Raw genomic sequence first — 16,268 nt, 5'->3', positions numbered from 1 at the left:
CCCCAACTCATTTTATGAAGACAAAATCACTGTGATATCAAAGCTGGTATTACAAAAAACTATAGACCGACATCTCTCGTGAATATAAAAACAGATATCCTCCACAAAGTATTAGCAAATCAAATCCAGTAATGTATTTAAAACAACAACAACAACCACATACACCAAGAGGGATTTATCCTGAGAATGCTAATAAGCTAGTTAACATTTGGAAATCACTCTCAACGTGGGCCTCCTAGGTGGCTCGGTGGTGAAGAATCCACCTGCCAATACAGGAGACTCAGGTTCAATCCCTGAGTGGGGCAGATCCCCCAGAGAAGGAAATGGCAACCACTCTAGTATTCTTGCCTGGGAAATCCCATGACAGAGGAACCTGGCAGGCTATGGTCCATGGGGTCAAAAAGAGCTGGACATGAGTTAGAGACCGAACAACAAAAACAAATCACGCACGTAATATTAATGATTCAAAGAAAAATCATTTGATCACATCACTTGATGTAGAAAGAGCATTTAACAAATTTCACATCTATTCATGATAAAAAAAAAAAAAAAACCCAGAAAACTAGGAGTAGAGGGAAATTTCCTCAGCTGGATAAAGAATATCTACAAAAAACCTACATCATACTTAGTGGTAAACCCCAAAGATCATGACCAAGGCAAGGACACCCTCTCACTACTCTTAGCCATCATCAGACTAGAAGTACTCATCAGTGCATACAGACTGGAAAGGAAGAAATAAAACTATCCCTGTTCTCAAAAGACATTATTTTACACTTAAAGAATTCAAACAAATCTATCCAAAGCAAACAATCCCCTCTCCCAAAAAGCCTCTTACAATTAAGAATTAAGTTTAGCAAGGTCACAGCACAATGTGAAAAAAAATAATATTTTTAAGTTATTCATTTATACTTTTATATATTTAGCAATGTACAATTAGAAACCAAAACTTCAAGCATACAATTGTTAAAAGAAAAGAAATAGTTACAAAGCTAACAAAACAAATACAAGATCTGTATGCTAGAACTACAAAGTGCTGATGAAAGACATCAAATAAGACCTAAATAAATGAAAAACATATGTTCATGGACTGGAAGATCCCACATGGAAAGATTTCAATTCTACTCCAATTCCACAGATTTAATGCAATTCTAACAAATATCCCAGAAGGATGTTTTCATAGATTGTTACATCTTTCATACATTTCTAAAACGTATATAGAAAGATAAAGGATCTAAAATATCTAAAACAAGTATGAAAAAACAACAAAGTGGTAAGAATCACGGTACTCTGTATTAAGACTTACTATAAAGCTACAGTAATCAAGACAGTGTGGTATTGGTAAACTGATAGAAACAGATCGGCAGAACAGAACAGACCCAAGCAAGTATGGTCAACTGATTGGTGACAATGGTGTAAAAGCAATTAGAGCAAAAAAGATATAGCCTTTTCAACAATGGTGCTGGAACAACTGCACATGCGGATGCAACAAAAACAAACATACACATCAACTTTTACCTCAGACATAATATAAAAAGACTTAGAAGTTCTAAGGAAAAAAAGTAAGAGAAATCTTTATGGCTAGGTTGGGCAGAGTTTTTAGCTGATACCAAACGCCTGGGGGCTTCCCTGGTGGTTCGGTGGTAAAGAATCCACCTGCCAATGCAGGAGACGCAGGTTCAATCCCTGGGTGGGGAAGAACCCTGGAGAAGGAAATGGTAACACACTCCACACCAGCATTCTTGCTTGAAAAATTCCATGGGCAGAAGAACCTGGTGGGCTACAGTCCATGCAGCTGCGAAGAGTTGGACACAACTGAAAGACAGCGTGTGCACACACACACACACACCAAAACCAGGATCCATTTAAAAAAAAAATTAAACTTCATCAAAATTAAAACTTTGTTCTGCAAAAATCACCATTATGAGAAAAACAAAACAAGCAATTCACATATCCCAAAAAGGACCTATATCTAGAATATGCAATGAACTCTCAAAACTCAATAGTAAGAAAACAAACAACCTAATTAAAAACTAGACAAAAGATCTAAACAGACGCTTCACCATAGAGGATATACAAAAAGCAAAATAAGCACATGAAAAGATGTTCCACACCATTCACCATTAGAGAACATTAAAATCACAATGAGATACCAGTACACATTTTAATAGAGTGGCTAAAATGAAAAATATGTATATTGACAATATCAAGTGCGCGCAAGGACGTGAAACAACTGGAACCGTCACACACAGCTGCTGGGAATGAACATGGTACAGTCATTCTGAAAAACAGCGTGGCAGTTTCTTATAAAGTTAAACATAATCTTACCATAAAATCCAACAGCCTTACTCCTAGGCACTGACCCTAGAGAAATAAAAACTTATGATCACACAAAAACCTGTCTATGAATGTTTATAATGGCTCTATTCATAATTGCCCCAAAATGGGAAACAATCCAAATGTTCTTCAGTGGGTGAATGAATAAACAATGTGAATGAATAAACAAACTGTCTTATATCTATACAATGGCAATAAAAAAGAACAATGGTGCAGGACCAACTTGGATGAATCTCAAAGGCATTATGCTGAACGAAAGGAGCCAGTCTTAAAAAAGCTGTATTATTCCATTTTCCATTAAATGACATTCTTTGAAAAAATTTTAAAAACTACAGAGATAGAGAATAAATAGTGCACTGGTTTCTAGGACTAGTGGTGGGGGAAGGTTATGAGTGGAAAGGGATATCATAACAGAATCTGTACCATCATGTACACTGATTGTGTGGTGGCAGCTACATCAGAGAAGGCAATGGCACCCCACTCCAGTACTCTTGCCTGGAAAATCCCATGGACAGAGGAGCCTGGTAGGCTGCAGTCCATGGGTCGTGAAGAGTCAGACATGACTGAGTGATTTCACTTTCACTTTTCACCTTCATGCATTGGAGAAGGAAATGGCAACCCACTTCAGTGTTCTTGCCTGGAGAATCTCAGGGATGGGGGAGCCTGGTTGGCTGCCATCTCTGGGGTTACACAGAGTCGGACACAACTGAGGCGACTTAGCAGCAGCAGCAGCTACATACATCAATGTGTGTATTAAAACTAATTGAATGTGAATGTCATACGCACACCTCCCAAGTAAATTTTACCTTATGATAGTTTTTAAAACTTCAATCACTATTATACAGTTCTAAAATCGCTTACTCTGCCCTCTCCTCCGGAAGCCTAACCCAAATATCTAACTTCCCCCAGATACCCCATCATCCCCTCAAACTTACTGTCCTAAGACTGATTTCATTACATTCCCCTCAAACCTCAAGTGAATGGCAACCACAGTACACCCAGGCACCCAAGCCAGAACAAGGTGTCACCCTTGAATCAATCCTGTGAGTTACTACATAACTAGGCATACTAAAAAGCAGAGACATTTCTTTGCCAACAAAGGTCCATCTAGTCAAAGCCATGGTTTTTCCAGTGGTCATGTATGGATGTGAGAGTTGGACTATAAAGAAAGCTGAGCAACAAAGAATTGATGGTTTGGAACTGTGATGTTGGAGAAGACTCTTTAGAGTCCCATGGATTGCAAGGAGATCCAACCAGTCCATCCTAAAGGAAATCAGTCCTGAATATTCATTGGAAGAACTGATGCTGAAGTTGAAACTCCAATACTTTGGCTACCTGATGTGAAGAACTGACTCATTTGAAAAGACCCTGATGCTGGGAAAGATTAAAGGTGGGAGGAGAAGGGGATGACAGAGGATGAGATAGTTGGATGGCATCACCGACTCAATGGACATGAATTTGAATAAACTCCGGGAGGTGGTGATGGACAGGGAGGCCTGGCGTGCTGCAGTCCATGGGGTCCCAAAGAGTTGGACACGACTGAGAGACTGAACTGTAACTAGGACAGTAACGTGATCTATAGCACTACTTGTACCTCCATCAGCTCTAACCGTGCCTAGCACACAACAAGTGTTCAGTCAGTATTCTGTTGAGTGAATGAATAAAGCCATGGCTCTTACTTCACTGGACCCACACCCAATCAATCAAGTTCAGTTGATCCTTTCCTGACATCTCTCCGTGCTCACTGCCACCCTCTTATTTTAGGTTCTGATCACTCTCACTTGGTTGCCGTTGCAATTACTCCTAAAGATGATGTATTATTTTGCCTGCCCACCATCACACACACCCCCTTTCTGGAACTACCCTTTAGCAATCCTCATTCCATCTACTAATTGTCAAGCTCTCTCACAACTTCATGGCTTTATATTTGCTGTATCCTCTGCCTGAAACTTACCTTTCTCCATTTCTCAGAATGGCTAACTATCATTTAGGTTCAATGAGAGCCACTACCTCCTCCAAGAACTGTTCTATTTCCCAGTCTCAGATGGAGTCCTTACTCAATACTCCAAGAGTATCCTGTGTAGAACTTTATCATAATACTTCTTGTATTATAATCATATTGAATTACTTGTACCATATAATCAAATCTAACAGGATCTATGTCGTACAGCTGTAAATAAACTGCACCCCTCAGGACTTTACCTGGCCCATAGTAGGTACTCACTGTATAATCAGGGATGAAAAGACAGAACACAGAGAGGGAGGAGGGAAAGCAGCATTTAAATAGTATCTGATAGTACTGGAGCCTCAGAGTATGAAGCAATTGGAAGGTTAACAGGATAGAGATTTACTAGCAGTTGGACTATCAGTCTTTAAGATGGGAACAAAGAATGGCAAGGTAACACAAAATTCTGAGTAAAGAAATGGCTGATATGAAAAATATCAGCAGTAACAGAATGAGGTTGTTAAAATGTAAAATTTTAGAGTAAACCTAGGCATTATTTTGGGAAAAAAAAATTATTTTTTTTTAATTTCAATAATGTCTTTCTCCCACTGAACATTCCCCTTCTCAAGCAGGCAAGTTCCTACAAGTGTGTGTGTGTGTGTGGTTATCTGACTAAAAAAAAAAGCAGACAAATCTATTCCAAATATTTGTTTTTGAAAACCTAGTCCCTTATAGACACAAAAAGAATTCCCCTGACCAGGAACAATCACAGAAATCTGTCTTCTGAGGTGACTGGCAGGTTTGTTTACCAGGCAAAGTCTCTGTCCTATGGTTAGGAGTAAAATCCTATGGTTTAGGACCCAATCCTCAGCTTTGCAGATCAGAAACCAAGTCTTCAAAGATTTTCAAAGTGGGTAAACCTCAAAGAGACTAATCACACTACAGCAGCTCTGTATCACCTAAAAATTCATAGCAAAATATCAGCATTATTGACAAATGTAAAGAGGTCGTGTCTTTCCTATTTGGGGGCAAATATGAGCTTGCTTTCTAACTCTTGGCATGGGAAACACCACTAATTAAAAAAAAAAAATCTGTACATCAGTAACAAACAAACAAATTTACTACATCAGTAAATCAAAGTGGTAGGCTCCGCTGGTTATCTACCTTCTTTTATACTAATAAAATCCTGATTATTATTATTATTTTTCAAATGAGGCTGGCTGATCTTCTCCCTAGCCTCAGAGCCAAACCTTAATTAGTAAATGAATCTTAAGAATATCTATTGCAAGTCCATGAACTGGTATAAAAAAGGTTATGTGCTGTAATTTGGCCAGTGGCACATGAGGCAAATGGGAAAGCAGTAGCTTTCAGGAAAGTTCTTCTTCATCTTAAAGATGGACCCAGGAAAGGGCCAGTTGTTCTACCTGACTTTGAACAACAGAGTGTGTGGATATCCAAACTGAAGATGTGGCAGTCCTTGTGTAGCTATACAAAGACAAGCCTGAGAAGAATAACAAAAATTCTAAAGATGGCAGAGCAGAAAGTTGCAAAGAAACTGGGTCCTTGACGATGCTATCAAGCTTCACAATTAACTGATCTATAATCACCACACCGCCAAAATTCTTTATTATGTGAACTAATAAATTCCCGTCATATCTGGGTCATTCTAAATTAGATCTTTGGTAACTATAACCATTCTAACTGCTATAAGAGCAAATAAAAAATGACTATAAGATCTAATCCAATTTAAATTTTAACATAAAATTCTTCTTTCCTCTAGAAAGCTCAAATTTAATCAATCTGGGGCAGAGGTACTAAGTTTAGAGGTTAAAATCTTTCTTTACTTACCAGTTTAAAATCCTACAATGGCTCATTGAGGCCTTAAGGATATAACATTAACTTTTTAGCATGTAACACAAAACACGGCATTAATTGATGAGTGATTAACTGTCCATTCTTTTCAGCAACTTTCTGATTCACCCTAGTTTCCAGGAATAGAGAACTCTTATAGCTGTTAGAATACACCACATGATCCCTCACCTTCATCTATTGGCAGATATGGCTTTCAAGGCATTGAAGATACATTTGGAACTCTTCTTAAAAAAAAAAACAGGATTCTTGATGACAGGATACTGATGGATGAATAAAAGAAAATCATGACTCCCAAGTCAGAAAACTCTGAATCTAGAGAAAAAGCGAATTAACCTATTTTTCTCCAAGAAATCAAAGAAAACATGAACACAAAAAAAATCTAAGAAAATGATGTGGGTGTGCAGAGCTTGTGTTTAAGGTTAAATTTTTGGTTACTGAGTTTCTTTAAAGACATACAACTTGTACTACAGGTGCTTTTCCTCTTATAAAAATATATTCTAGAGTTCCTTGAGGACAAGAGTCTACGTGGGACTTCCCTGGTGGCCTAGTGGTTAAGAATCTGCCTTACAGGGTAGGGGATGAAGGGCTGATCCCTGCACTGGGATTGAACTTGTTTTCCCTGCAGGGAAAGCAAGCCCACACGCCACCTCTAGAGAGAAATAACTAAGACCCGATGCAGCCAAATAAATAAATATATGTTTTTAGAAAGAGTCTATGAATGCTATACCATAGCAATTTTTAAAAGATACTACTTTCCTTTTAGCAATTCATTTATTTCTTGGCTCTATTGTTAACCTTTTACTATCATGAGTACATGTATATATATTTACTAAAATTCCCATATATCACAAGTGGAAGTGAGTGTGATTATATTATACATGAGGAGATTAAGGGATGACTAGACTATAGAATATCACAAATTTACAGAAAGCAAATCTATAAGAGTATTATTTATTTGAAATATGTAAAATTTTCTAAGAAAACAAAAAGCTAGATATTCACTGTAAAAATGTAATGTTAAAATAACATAATTTTAACTGGATAAAAGTATTACTATATATTAAAATATGCTTATGAAAAATAAAGCATTTACAAAAATTACATATTTAACTCACTATTTAAATCTAATTTTAAATTAAAAATTAGACTATTTCCTAAATAGTCTAATCTGTTGTTCAAATCTGCACACTCTCAGATATATAAATGTACGATTTTAAGTACATATCTAATATACACTTGGATTTTTAAAGAAATTGGTCTGCAGGAATAGTGTGCAAATTAAACCAGTTTAAATAACTTACTCTTTTTAAAAAGCCTTGCTGTTAAAAATATGTAAGCTTGAATTAAGTCAAAAACAGTTGTATCAAGGGAACTGCAATCAGTATTAAGAGACCACTATTTTAAACTTTAAGCACCCTGTACAAGTTGAAGATAGGCAGAAACTAAATGGAAGAATGGACATTTACTTCTTTTAAATCAGAAAATATCACTCACAAAAGGGCTTGGGCTGACAGCATAAACCCTATAGAGCTTCCTCTAGCTTCCTTCTTTAGCAACAAGAATGTAAACAGTAAACTATGAGGGTACCAAACTATGAAAGCAGACAATGGATGGTGAAAACGGATCTTTGGGATGAAATACTGAGTATTACAATGCAGTACTAAAAAGGCTTGTGACATTAAATTTTCCTGAAGTTCAGGGGAAGCACAATCCCAAAGCTCAAATAAGGGAAAACTAGAAAGGAATCCAGAAGAATAGAAGTAGAAAAAAACAGAAATTTATTTACTTTTAAATAAATTACATTTGAAAGCAAAATTTAGTGCAAAAGGTAACTATCTCTGGATAGTTACTCATTCAATATATGAATCGCTGTATACCTAATGTAAGCTTGGAATAAAGCAATGTCACCAGTTAGCCAGTTTCTCTATCTGGAAATTTCAGGACAAATTATTTCCTCCCATTCTTTTCCTTTCTGAGCCATTCTATGAATTAAATCCTTTCTGCTGCTGCTGTTAAACTGCTTCAGTCGTATGCCACTCTATGGACAGCAGCCCACCAGGCTCCTCTGTCCACAGGATTCTCCAGGCAAGAATACTGGAGTGGGTTGACATTTCCTTCCTATTTTATCTCAAAAATGTCTTTCCTGTGTATCCTCTTTATTCCTATTGTCACTTCTTTAGCCTTTTCATCATCTCAACTAGTATCTCCTCACTACAGTCCATTTTTTTACACTGATGCCAGAGTTATCTTCTTTAAAATGTTACCCGTTCTTGGAACATATATTACTGAGTATTTACTATATGCCAGGCAGGTGCTAAGATACAGCAGTAGAAAAGAGAATAAACTCATCATGAAACTTGTATTAGATAGGAAGGACAGATAATTTTTAAAAAACCCAAGATATATCATAAGATAGTGATAATTACAACAGAGAGAAAATATAAAAGGGGAGACAGAATAAAGGGAGACATAAAGAAGGGGTTAGGGTTTGACGTTAATTAGAAGGAAACTTCTAAAGAAAGTCCCTAATGGAGAAAGGGAGCTATCATTTCAGGCAAAGGAAACAAGCATTAAACTCCTAAGCCAGGAGGAGGCTAATATGACTGAAACGACGTGAACAAGAACAAGAGGTACAGGTAAAGGAAATGAAGCCAAAAGTAATCAAGACCAGATCTTATAGAATTATGGAAGGACACAGGCTTCTAAACGACTCACGGCAGTCTCTAATGACTGTACTGGGCACCTCACTGCTGAAATTTCTCGTAATGGCCTTTGCTTCTGCCTGCCAACCTTCCTTCCCCACATGCCCATCCCCAAACATTCTACTTTAAGCCTGTAAGAATGGATGAGAAGACATCCACAACTATTTGGAGGCATTATTTAACTTAATTCCTTCAATTCTAATCTTCATATTTTCCACTGTAGTTAAGACTCCTTAACATTTTCAGTAAATATTGTAGGACTGTATGGGCAGAAAAATAACCAAGACCAATATTCTATTGCATTAAAAATGTTGTTTATTTATTTTTATTTATTTAAATATAATACACACAACTCATACAACTCAACATCAAAAAAACATAACCTGATTAAAAAATGGGCAGAAGAAAAGAATAGACATTTCTCCAAAGAAGAAACGCAGATAGCCAATAGGTAAATGGAAAAATGCTCAACATCACTAGTTATCAGGGAAATGCAAATCAAAATCACAATGAGATATCACATCACACTAGTCAGAATGGTTATCATCAAAAAGAAAACATGTAACAAATGATAGCAAAGAAAAGGGACTCCTCGCATGTTGGTGGTGGTAATGTAAACTGGTGCAGCCATTGTGGAAAACAGTATGAAGGTGTCTCAAAAAACTAACAATGCAACTACCATATGACCCAGCAATTTCACTCCTGGGTATATATCTGATTAAAAAAAAAAAAAAGACCAAGTAGAAAAGACACATTCACCCCAATGGTCACAGTAGCATTATTTACAAATGCCAAGATATGGAAGTAACCTAAGTGTCCATCAACAGATGAATGGATAAAGAAGATGTGGTATAAAATACACTGGAATGCTACTCAGCCTTAAAAAAAAAAGGAAATTTTTCCATTTGCACCAACATGAACACACTTGGACTTTATGATAAGTGAAGTAAGTCAGTCAGAGAAAGACAACAGTGATTCACTCATTTATGAAATCTAAAAAATACAACAAACTAGTGAATTTAATTTAAAAAAAGGTAGACTCACAGATAGAGAAAAATTAGTGGTTATCAGTGCAGGGGAGGGGTAAAATAAAGGGCTAGGAGGGTGAGAGATACATATTATTGGGTGTAAGATATGTTACAAAGATACATGGTACAACACAGGGAATATGGCCAATATTTTATAATAACTGTAAATGGAGTGTAACCTTTAAAAACGGTATAATTTTTTTTTATTTTTAAAATTAATATCAATTGAATTAAAGTCCATTTAAAAGTCAGGAAAGTCAAAGATACTCATGTAATTAGTTTACATCTAAGGTGACTGTTCAAATAATAAACATACAAAATACTGACAAACCAACTCACAATGTCTAATTGTTACGCATATTTAACATGTTTTCATGATGATCAGAAAAAATGAGAGATCAAAAAAGAAAAAGAAAAAACGGAGAGCAAAAATACACACAACTTAAAATAATAAAATCTCTTTCAACTACCAAAGGAAGTCACCAAACTCTTGGCTACTTTTTGCTTTGATATAATCCTTAATCCTTAAGATTTGTTAAAAACTGACTCACTACTTCAAAGAAACGTCCTTTAAAGTTCAGATCTCAGTTTAGACTTAATTCCATTACTAACTGTCCCGTTTATCCAGTGACAGGCAATATACGGAAGAGTGAGAATTCAACTGTTTCTATTCCTATGGATGTCTACTAGCTACAAACACTAAAGTCTTTTAATCTCAGGTAAACCTTTTTACCTCTCATGTGTAAAATGGAATGGTATTTGCTATACAGATTAAATGAGGTAATAACATGTTAAAGTACTTTCCCTTGTGAAATATAGAACACAAGGAATGTAAGTTAACTGTTACTTAACACATGCTCTATCGACGACAAGAAATGTAACCAAATAAATGACTTCCTACATTCTCTTTCAACAAAATATAAATGTCAATATAATGACAGTATGAACTGTGGAGGGTAAAAAGGCAGTGAACACTTCTTACCCTGAGGAGAGTTAAACTGTGTTAGGGAAGCATGTCTAGAAAGTTTACATGTAATAAAAGGCATTACCTTAAGTTTCACATTCCCGGGTGGCTCAGACGGTAAAGAGTCTGCCTGCAAGGCGGGAGACCCAGGTTCGATTCCTGGGTCGGGAAGATCCCCTGGAGAAGGAAATGGCAATCCACTCCGGCACTCTTGCCTGGAAAATCCCATGGATTTCCACGCCTGGAAAATCCCATGGATTTACCTTAAGTTTCACATTCCCGGGTGGCTCAGACGGTAAAGCGTCTGCCTGCAAGGCAGGAGACCCAGGTTCGATTCCTGGGTCGGGAAGATCCCCTGGAGAAGGAAATGGCAATCAACTCCAGCACTCTTGCCTGGAAAATCCCATGGACGGAGGAGCCTGATAGGCTACAGTCCATGGGGTCACAAAGAGTCGGACACGACTGAGCGACTTCACTTCACTAAGTTTCACATTAGGAATAAACACTAGAGTACATGAGGCACAAGAGTGATCACTGTGAACCTGAATAAGATATAAGCTGGACTTTAACGATTGGGTAGGATTTAAAGAAGAGACAAGTATAATGGCAAGTTTATTCCAGACAGGGTGAATGTCATGATCAAAGGGGCACAGAAAACATAAAACATTAAGATCAATTTGGATAAAGTAGAAAGTTTCTGAGTAAGAGTTACAGGGAATAAAGCCAGAGAAGGAAGTTAGGTAAGGTCAGGTGCCAAGCTAAGAATTTTCTAATCAGGAAAATTAATATGGCAGCAAGACAAGAGTAGGGAGAGTGCTACTGAGTCAGAGAATATAGTAAATTTATTCATTAATTTAACAAATATCTATTGATCTACTTATTTCCAGGCACCATTCTAGATGCTGGGAATAATACAGTCAGTGAACCTGTAGGACTTACATCTATTAAGGAATATAAACCGTGCAAACAAAGAAAAATATCTCAAAGAGTCATATGTACAACAGTAAGGACAGAAAGGGTAACAAGGGGATTTGAATGTGGTGGAGGCTGAGAAGGAAGCTCAGTGGGTGTTAAAAATAGAAAGCTGTAGGCATATGAGGGGCAGATAGTACATGGGATATCTCTGTATCTTTCCCTCAATATTATCAAGAACATAAAAGAGCTCTTTAAAAAAAAAAGTCTATTAAAAAAAAGAAGAAGGTTGGGGAGGCAGGCAGTGTTATTATCAAGGTCTCTGTAAGTACAGTGAAAGACTTTAAACTTTATACTAAAACCTGCTGAAATCTAATAGGGTTCTAAGATTAGGGTTTGGAAAAGACCCTGATGCTGGGAGGGATTGGGGGCAGGAGGAGAAGGGGACGACAGAGGATGAGATGGCTGGATGGCATCACCGACTCCATGGACATGAGTTTGAGTAAACTCCCAGAGTTGCTGATAGACAGGGAGGCCTGGCGTGCTGTGATTCATGGGGTCACAAAGAGTCAGACATGACTGAGCGACTGAACGGAAGATGAGAGTTTATAAAATCTGATGAAGTTTAAGATCACTACAGATATTTACTAAGTCAAAACATGGGTAGGACGACGAAGACTGGTTATTGTGAAATAACACAATATTATAAATCATCTATATTTCAATAAAAATAAATTAAGGAAATTAAAAAATAAAAAGAACAACAAATAAATGGAGGGGGGTAAGAGAAATCAGCAATTTTTTTTTAACAACTCTGTGAATGGGTTTGACAGTGTAGAACAGGGGCAACCAAACTTGTCTATAATGGGCCAAACAGAAAATACTTTAGTCTCCTTTCCAACTACATAATTCTGCTCTTGCAGTATGAAAGCAGACAATATAGACAATACATACACAAATGATTATGGCTATGTCCACACAAAATTCTATTTACAAAAACAGGTGGTAGGCCAGACTTAGTCTGGAGACCCTGTTTGTCAACTCCTGGTATAGAAAGTGAAGGAATCCCTTTCTCCAAATTCAAAGCTAGTTTTCCCTGCCCTCTGATTCTCCAAACAGGCCTTCTACCAAGTTCAAGGTGACAACAATCTGGGGGGCTGGAAGTTTGACAATAATGTTGAGCAAGAGCTCATAATGAAATGGTACTTAGATCCCAGAGTCCTGTTAAAGAGAGAGGACTGACATACACACAGAAGAGACTTCTACCTGGACATCAGAAATACATGTGAATTGAGACAAACTAAACTGAGACAAAATAACCTAGGCCTTATACACCTCAACCCTCCATCAAATCCAAGAGAGCCAGACCTTCATCATAGCTGTCTTACACAGGAAAAAGCTTTCCTTCTCACGTCTCAACAGAAATTCAATTATCAAATAGAAAATAGAGAATTTTATTCAAGCCAAACTGAAGATTACAATCCAGAAAGCAGAATCACAGAAAGCTCTGAGAACTATTCCACTTGTTAGAAGTTGAAAGCATAGTCAAATACATTTTTGAGACAAAGGATCATACATCAAAATCGCGTACTGATATTTTACATAAAGTTCACCAAGGATACAACAGTCCAGGTAAACACAAACAAAGCAAACAGCAAGTAAACAGCAAGTCACCATGACTCCCTACAGAGCTGGGAAAAAATACTATTCTTTTAAGAAGTTACATTGCTAGTGTTAGAAAGAAAAAAGATGGTTTATGGTTAAGCAGACACTGTCATTTTTCAGAAGTTCAGGTTGATATATAATGCATATGCACACTGCACATTAGGGAGGGAGAAGTTCCAAATAAACACAAAGAATTTTATGTTTAATCTTTCTTGTCCTGCCTTAAAATATAAATTTTATTTTATCTAGAGAAAAATACTATTAATATTTACTCTAACCTCTACAGAAACACAGTGTCTGGTAAATAACAGAAAAATGATGAGATGTGTGAAGAAACAAAAGAATTAACAAGGCAGATGCACATATGACTTAAATGTTGGATTTAGCAGAGATATCAATTATTCAACTATTATTTTTAGCTATTACATAAAAGTTAGGGAAAAAAGGAGGTTAAAAACAGAAAAACAACAGATGAAAAGGTTAAACATTTCATCAGAGAAGTGAACCATCTTAAAAAGAACCAAATGAACATTGTATAATTGAAAACAACATCTAAATTAAGAATTAACCAACTGGACTTAAAAACTGACTGAACTCAGCAGAAAAATGTCAATAAACCTGGAGACAGGCCAACAAAAATTGACCAAAGTGAAAAAAAATTACCAAAAGCTAAGAAAAATAACACAGTTTGAGATGCATGTGTTGTGCTGTGCTAAGCTGCGTCAGCTGTGTTCAACTCTTTGCAACTCTGTGGACAGCAGCCCACCAGGCTCCTCTGTCCATGGGATTCTCCACTCAAGAATACTGGAGTGGGTTGTCATGCTTTCCTCCAGGGGATCTTTGCAACCCAGGGATCAAACCTGTGTCTCTTACATCTCTTGCGCTGGCAGGTGGGTTCTTTATCATTAGTGCCACCCGAGAAGCCCTGAGATGCATGAGGTAATGTCAAACAATCTAAGTACAAATTAAAGTTCCAAAACATAGATGATAAAATAGAAGAAATCCTTTAAGAAATAATAGCTAAGGTTTTCCACAACTGATGAAAGATATCAACACACAGACTCAACACATAAATCCAAACAACAGGAAGAAAGGTACATCACAGCTAAATGCTAACACCCAAGATAAAGAAAAAATTTTAATCAATCAGACTAAATAAATAAGTCACATTTCATTCCAAGGTAAAAACAATGAGAATGACTGCCAACTTATTATCAGAAACAAAAGATAACAGAAGAACATCTTTTAAAATGTAGAAAGAAAAGAACCGCCAATCTAAGATTTTATACCCAGGGGAAATAGCCTTCAAAAAATGAAGGTAAAATTACAATATTATGAGAAAACAAAAGCTGAGATAATTCACTATAGTGACCTACACCTCAAGAAATGCAAAGAAAGTTCTGCAGGGTGAAAAAAAAGTTATTCCAGATAAAACATCATTTTAAAAGAAGAAATGAAGAATACTAGAAGAAAGAAATATATGAGCCAACTTTTTAAAAAGACATCTGAAAAACATCTGAAAAACTAATGACTACTTAAAGCAAGAGAAATGTATTGTGGCATATAAACCACAGTAGAAGTAAAATACAGGACAACAAAAAGTGGGATATAAGTAGAATTAAATATCCTAAAGTCCTTACAGTACTCATAAAGTAGAATAAAAATTCAAGTTGGACCATAAAAAGTTTAAGATGAATATGGTAACCCTTTGCATGTGTGTGATCAGTCGTGTCCAACTCTTTGCAACCTACAGTCCATGCAACCTCATGGACTATGTAGCCTACCAGGCTCCTCTGTCCACGGGATTTTTCAGGCAGGAATACTGAAGTGGGTTGCCATTTCCTCCTCTAGGGGATCTTCTGGACCAAGGGAATGAACCCTTATCTCTTGCATTGGTAGGCAGATTCTTTACCACTGTTCCACTGGGAAACCCAATTCTTTACATAGTCTCTTTTTAAAAAAAAATCCAAGAAGGTATAGCTAAAAGCCCAAGAAAAGAGAATTTAAAATATTTCATAAATTCTAAAAAAGACAGAGAGCAGGGAAAAAAAGGAATGAGGAACACATGGAATGCAAAAAAAAAAAGAGAGAGAAAGATGAGACTTACACCAAATCACATCAGTAGTTATACAGTCAGTGAAATGGGCTTAATAGACCATTTAAAAATAGATAATCAGACTGGATTTAACAATAAGAAAACTACCTATTTATAAGAGATACACCTTAAATACAAAAACTAGACAGACTTGAGGCAAAAGTATCAGAAAGTCAACATTAACATACAGGAGCTAAAAAATGAGTAAAGTTCACTCTATCAAGAGTAAATACATTCTGTTTTCTAGCATCCATCCATCTAGCAACCTCAACTGGTAAAATATTTTTCACAGGATTGGATCATAAATATTTCAGGAGTGTGGACTGTACAGTCTCTATCACAAATGGGTGTGGCTATGTTCCAATAAAATCACACTATGTAAAAAATTAATAAGGAGAATATTATAAATCAAATAATAATTCGACCCCTGGGTCAGGAAGATCCTCTGGAGAAGGAAATGGCAAGCCACTCCAGGATTCTTGACTGGGAAATGCCATGAACAGATGAAATGGACACTTTCTAGGAAAATAATAAATTATCCAAGCTGGTCTAGAGGAAACCTAATTAGACTGATGACAATAAAATAAAAAATATTGTCAAAAAACTACCTAAAAAAAACCCCAAGAAACTCAGGCTAGCCATTTTTATGTCTGAGTTCCAATAAACTTTCAAGAAATAAATAATTTATATGATACATGAAGCACAGTAAAAGATGAAGTCATGACAATTCATCTTGTGAAGTTTAGCATAG

The 16,268-nt window shown here is 36.5% G+C and overlaps 1 protein-coding gene and 1 non-coding gene across 8 annotated transcripts in view; one reads left to right on the top strand and one right to left on the bottom strand.

Annotated features, from left to right (window-relative positions):
- The window catches only part of TANC2 (tetratricopeptide repeat, ankyrin repeat and coiled-coil containing 2), a 363,973-nt gene that overhangs the window by 289,676 nt on the left and 58,029 nt on the right, over positions 1-16,268 (bottom strand). The window lies entirely within an intron of this gene.
- Positions 11,123-11,194, top strand: TRNAC-GCA (transfer RNA cysteine (anticodon GCA)). Its single transcript has one exon. It is a non-coding gene; the product is annotated as a tRNA-Cys (tRNA).

This window comes from Bos taurus, chromosome 19 (genome assembly GCF_002263795.3).
Source record: "Bos taurus isolate L1 Dominette 01449 registration number 42190680 breed Hereford chromosome 19, ARS-UCD2.0, whole genome shotgun sequence".
Classification (NCBI taxonomy): Eukaryota; Metazoa; Chordata; class Mammalia; order Artiodactyla; family Bovidae; genus Bos; species Bos taurus.
The sequence above is the reverse complement of the archived record's forward strand: the minus strand, read 5'-3'. Positions and strand labels throughout refer to the sequence as shown.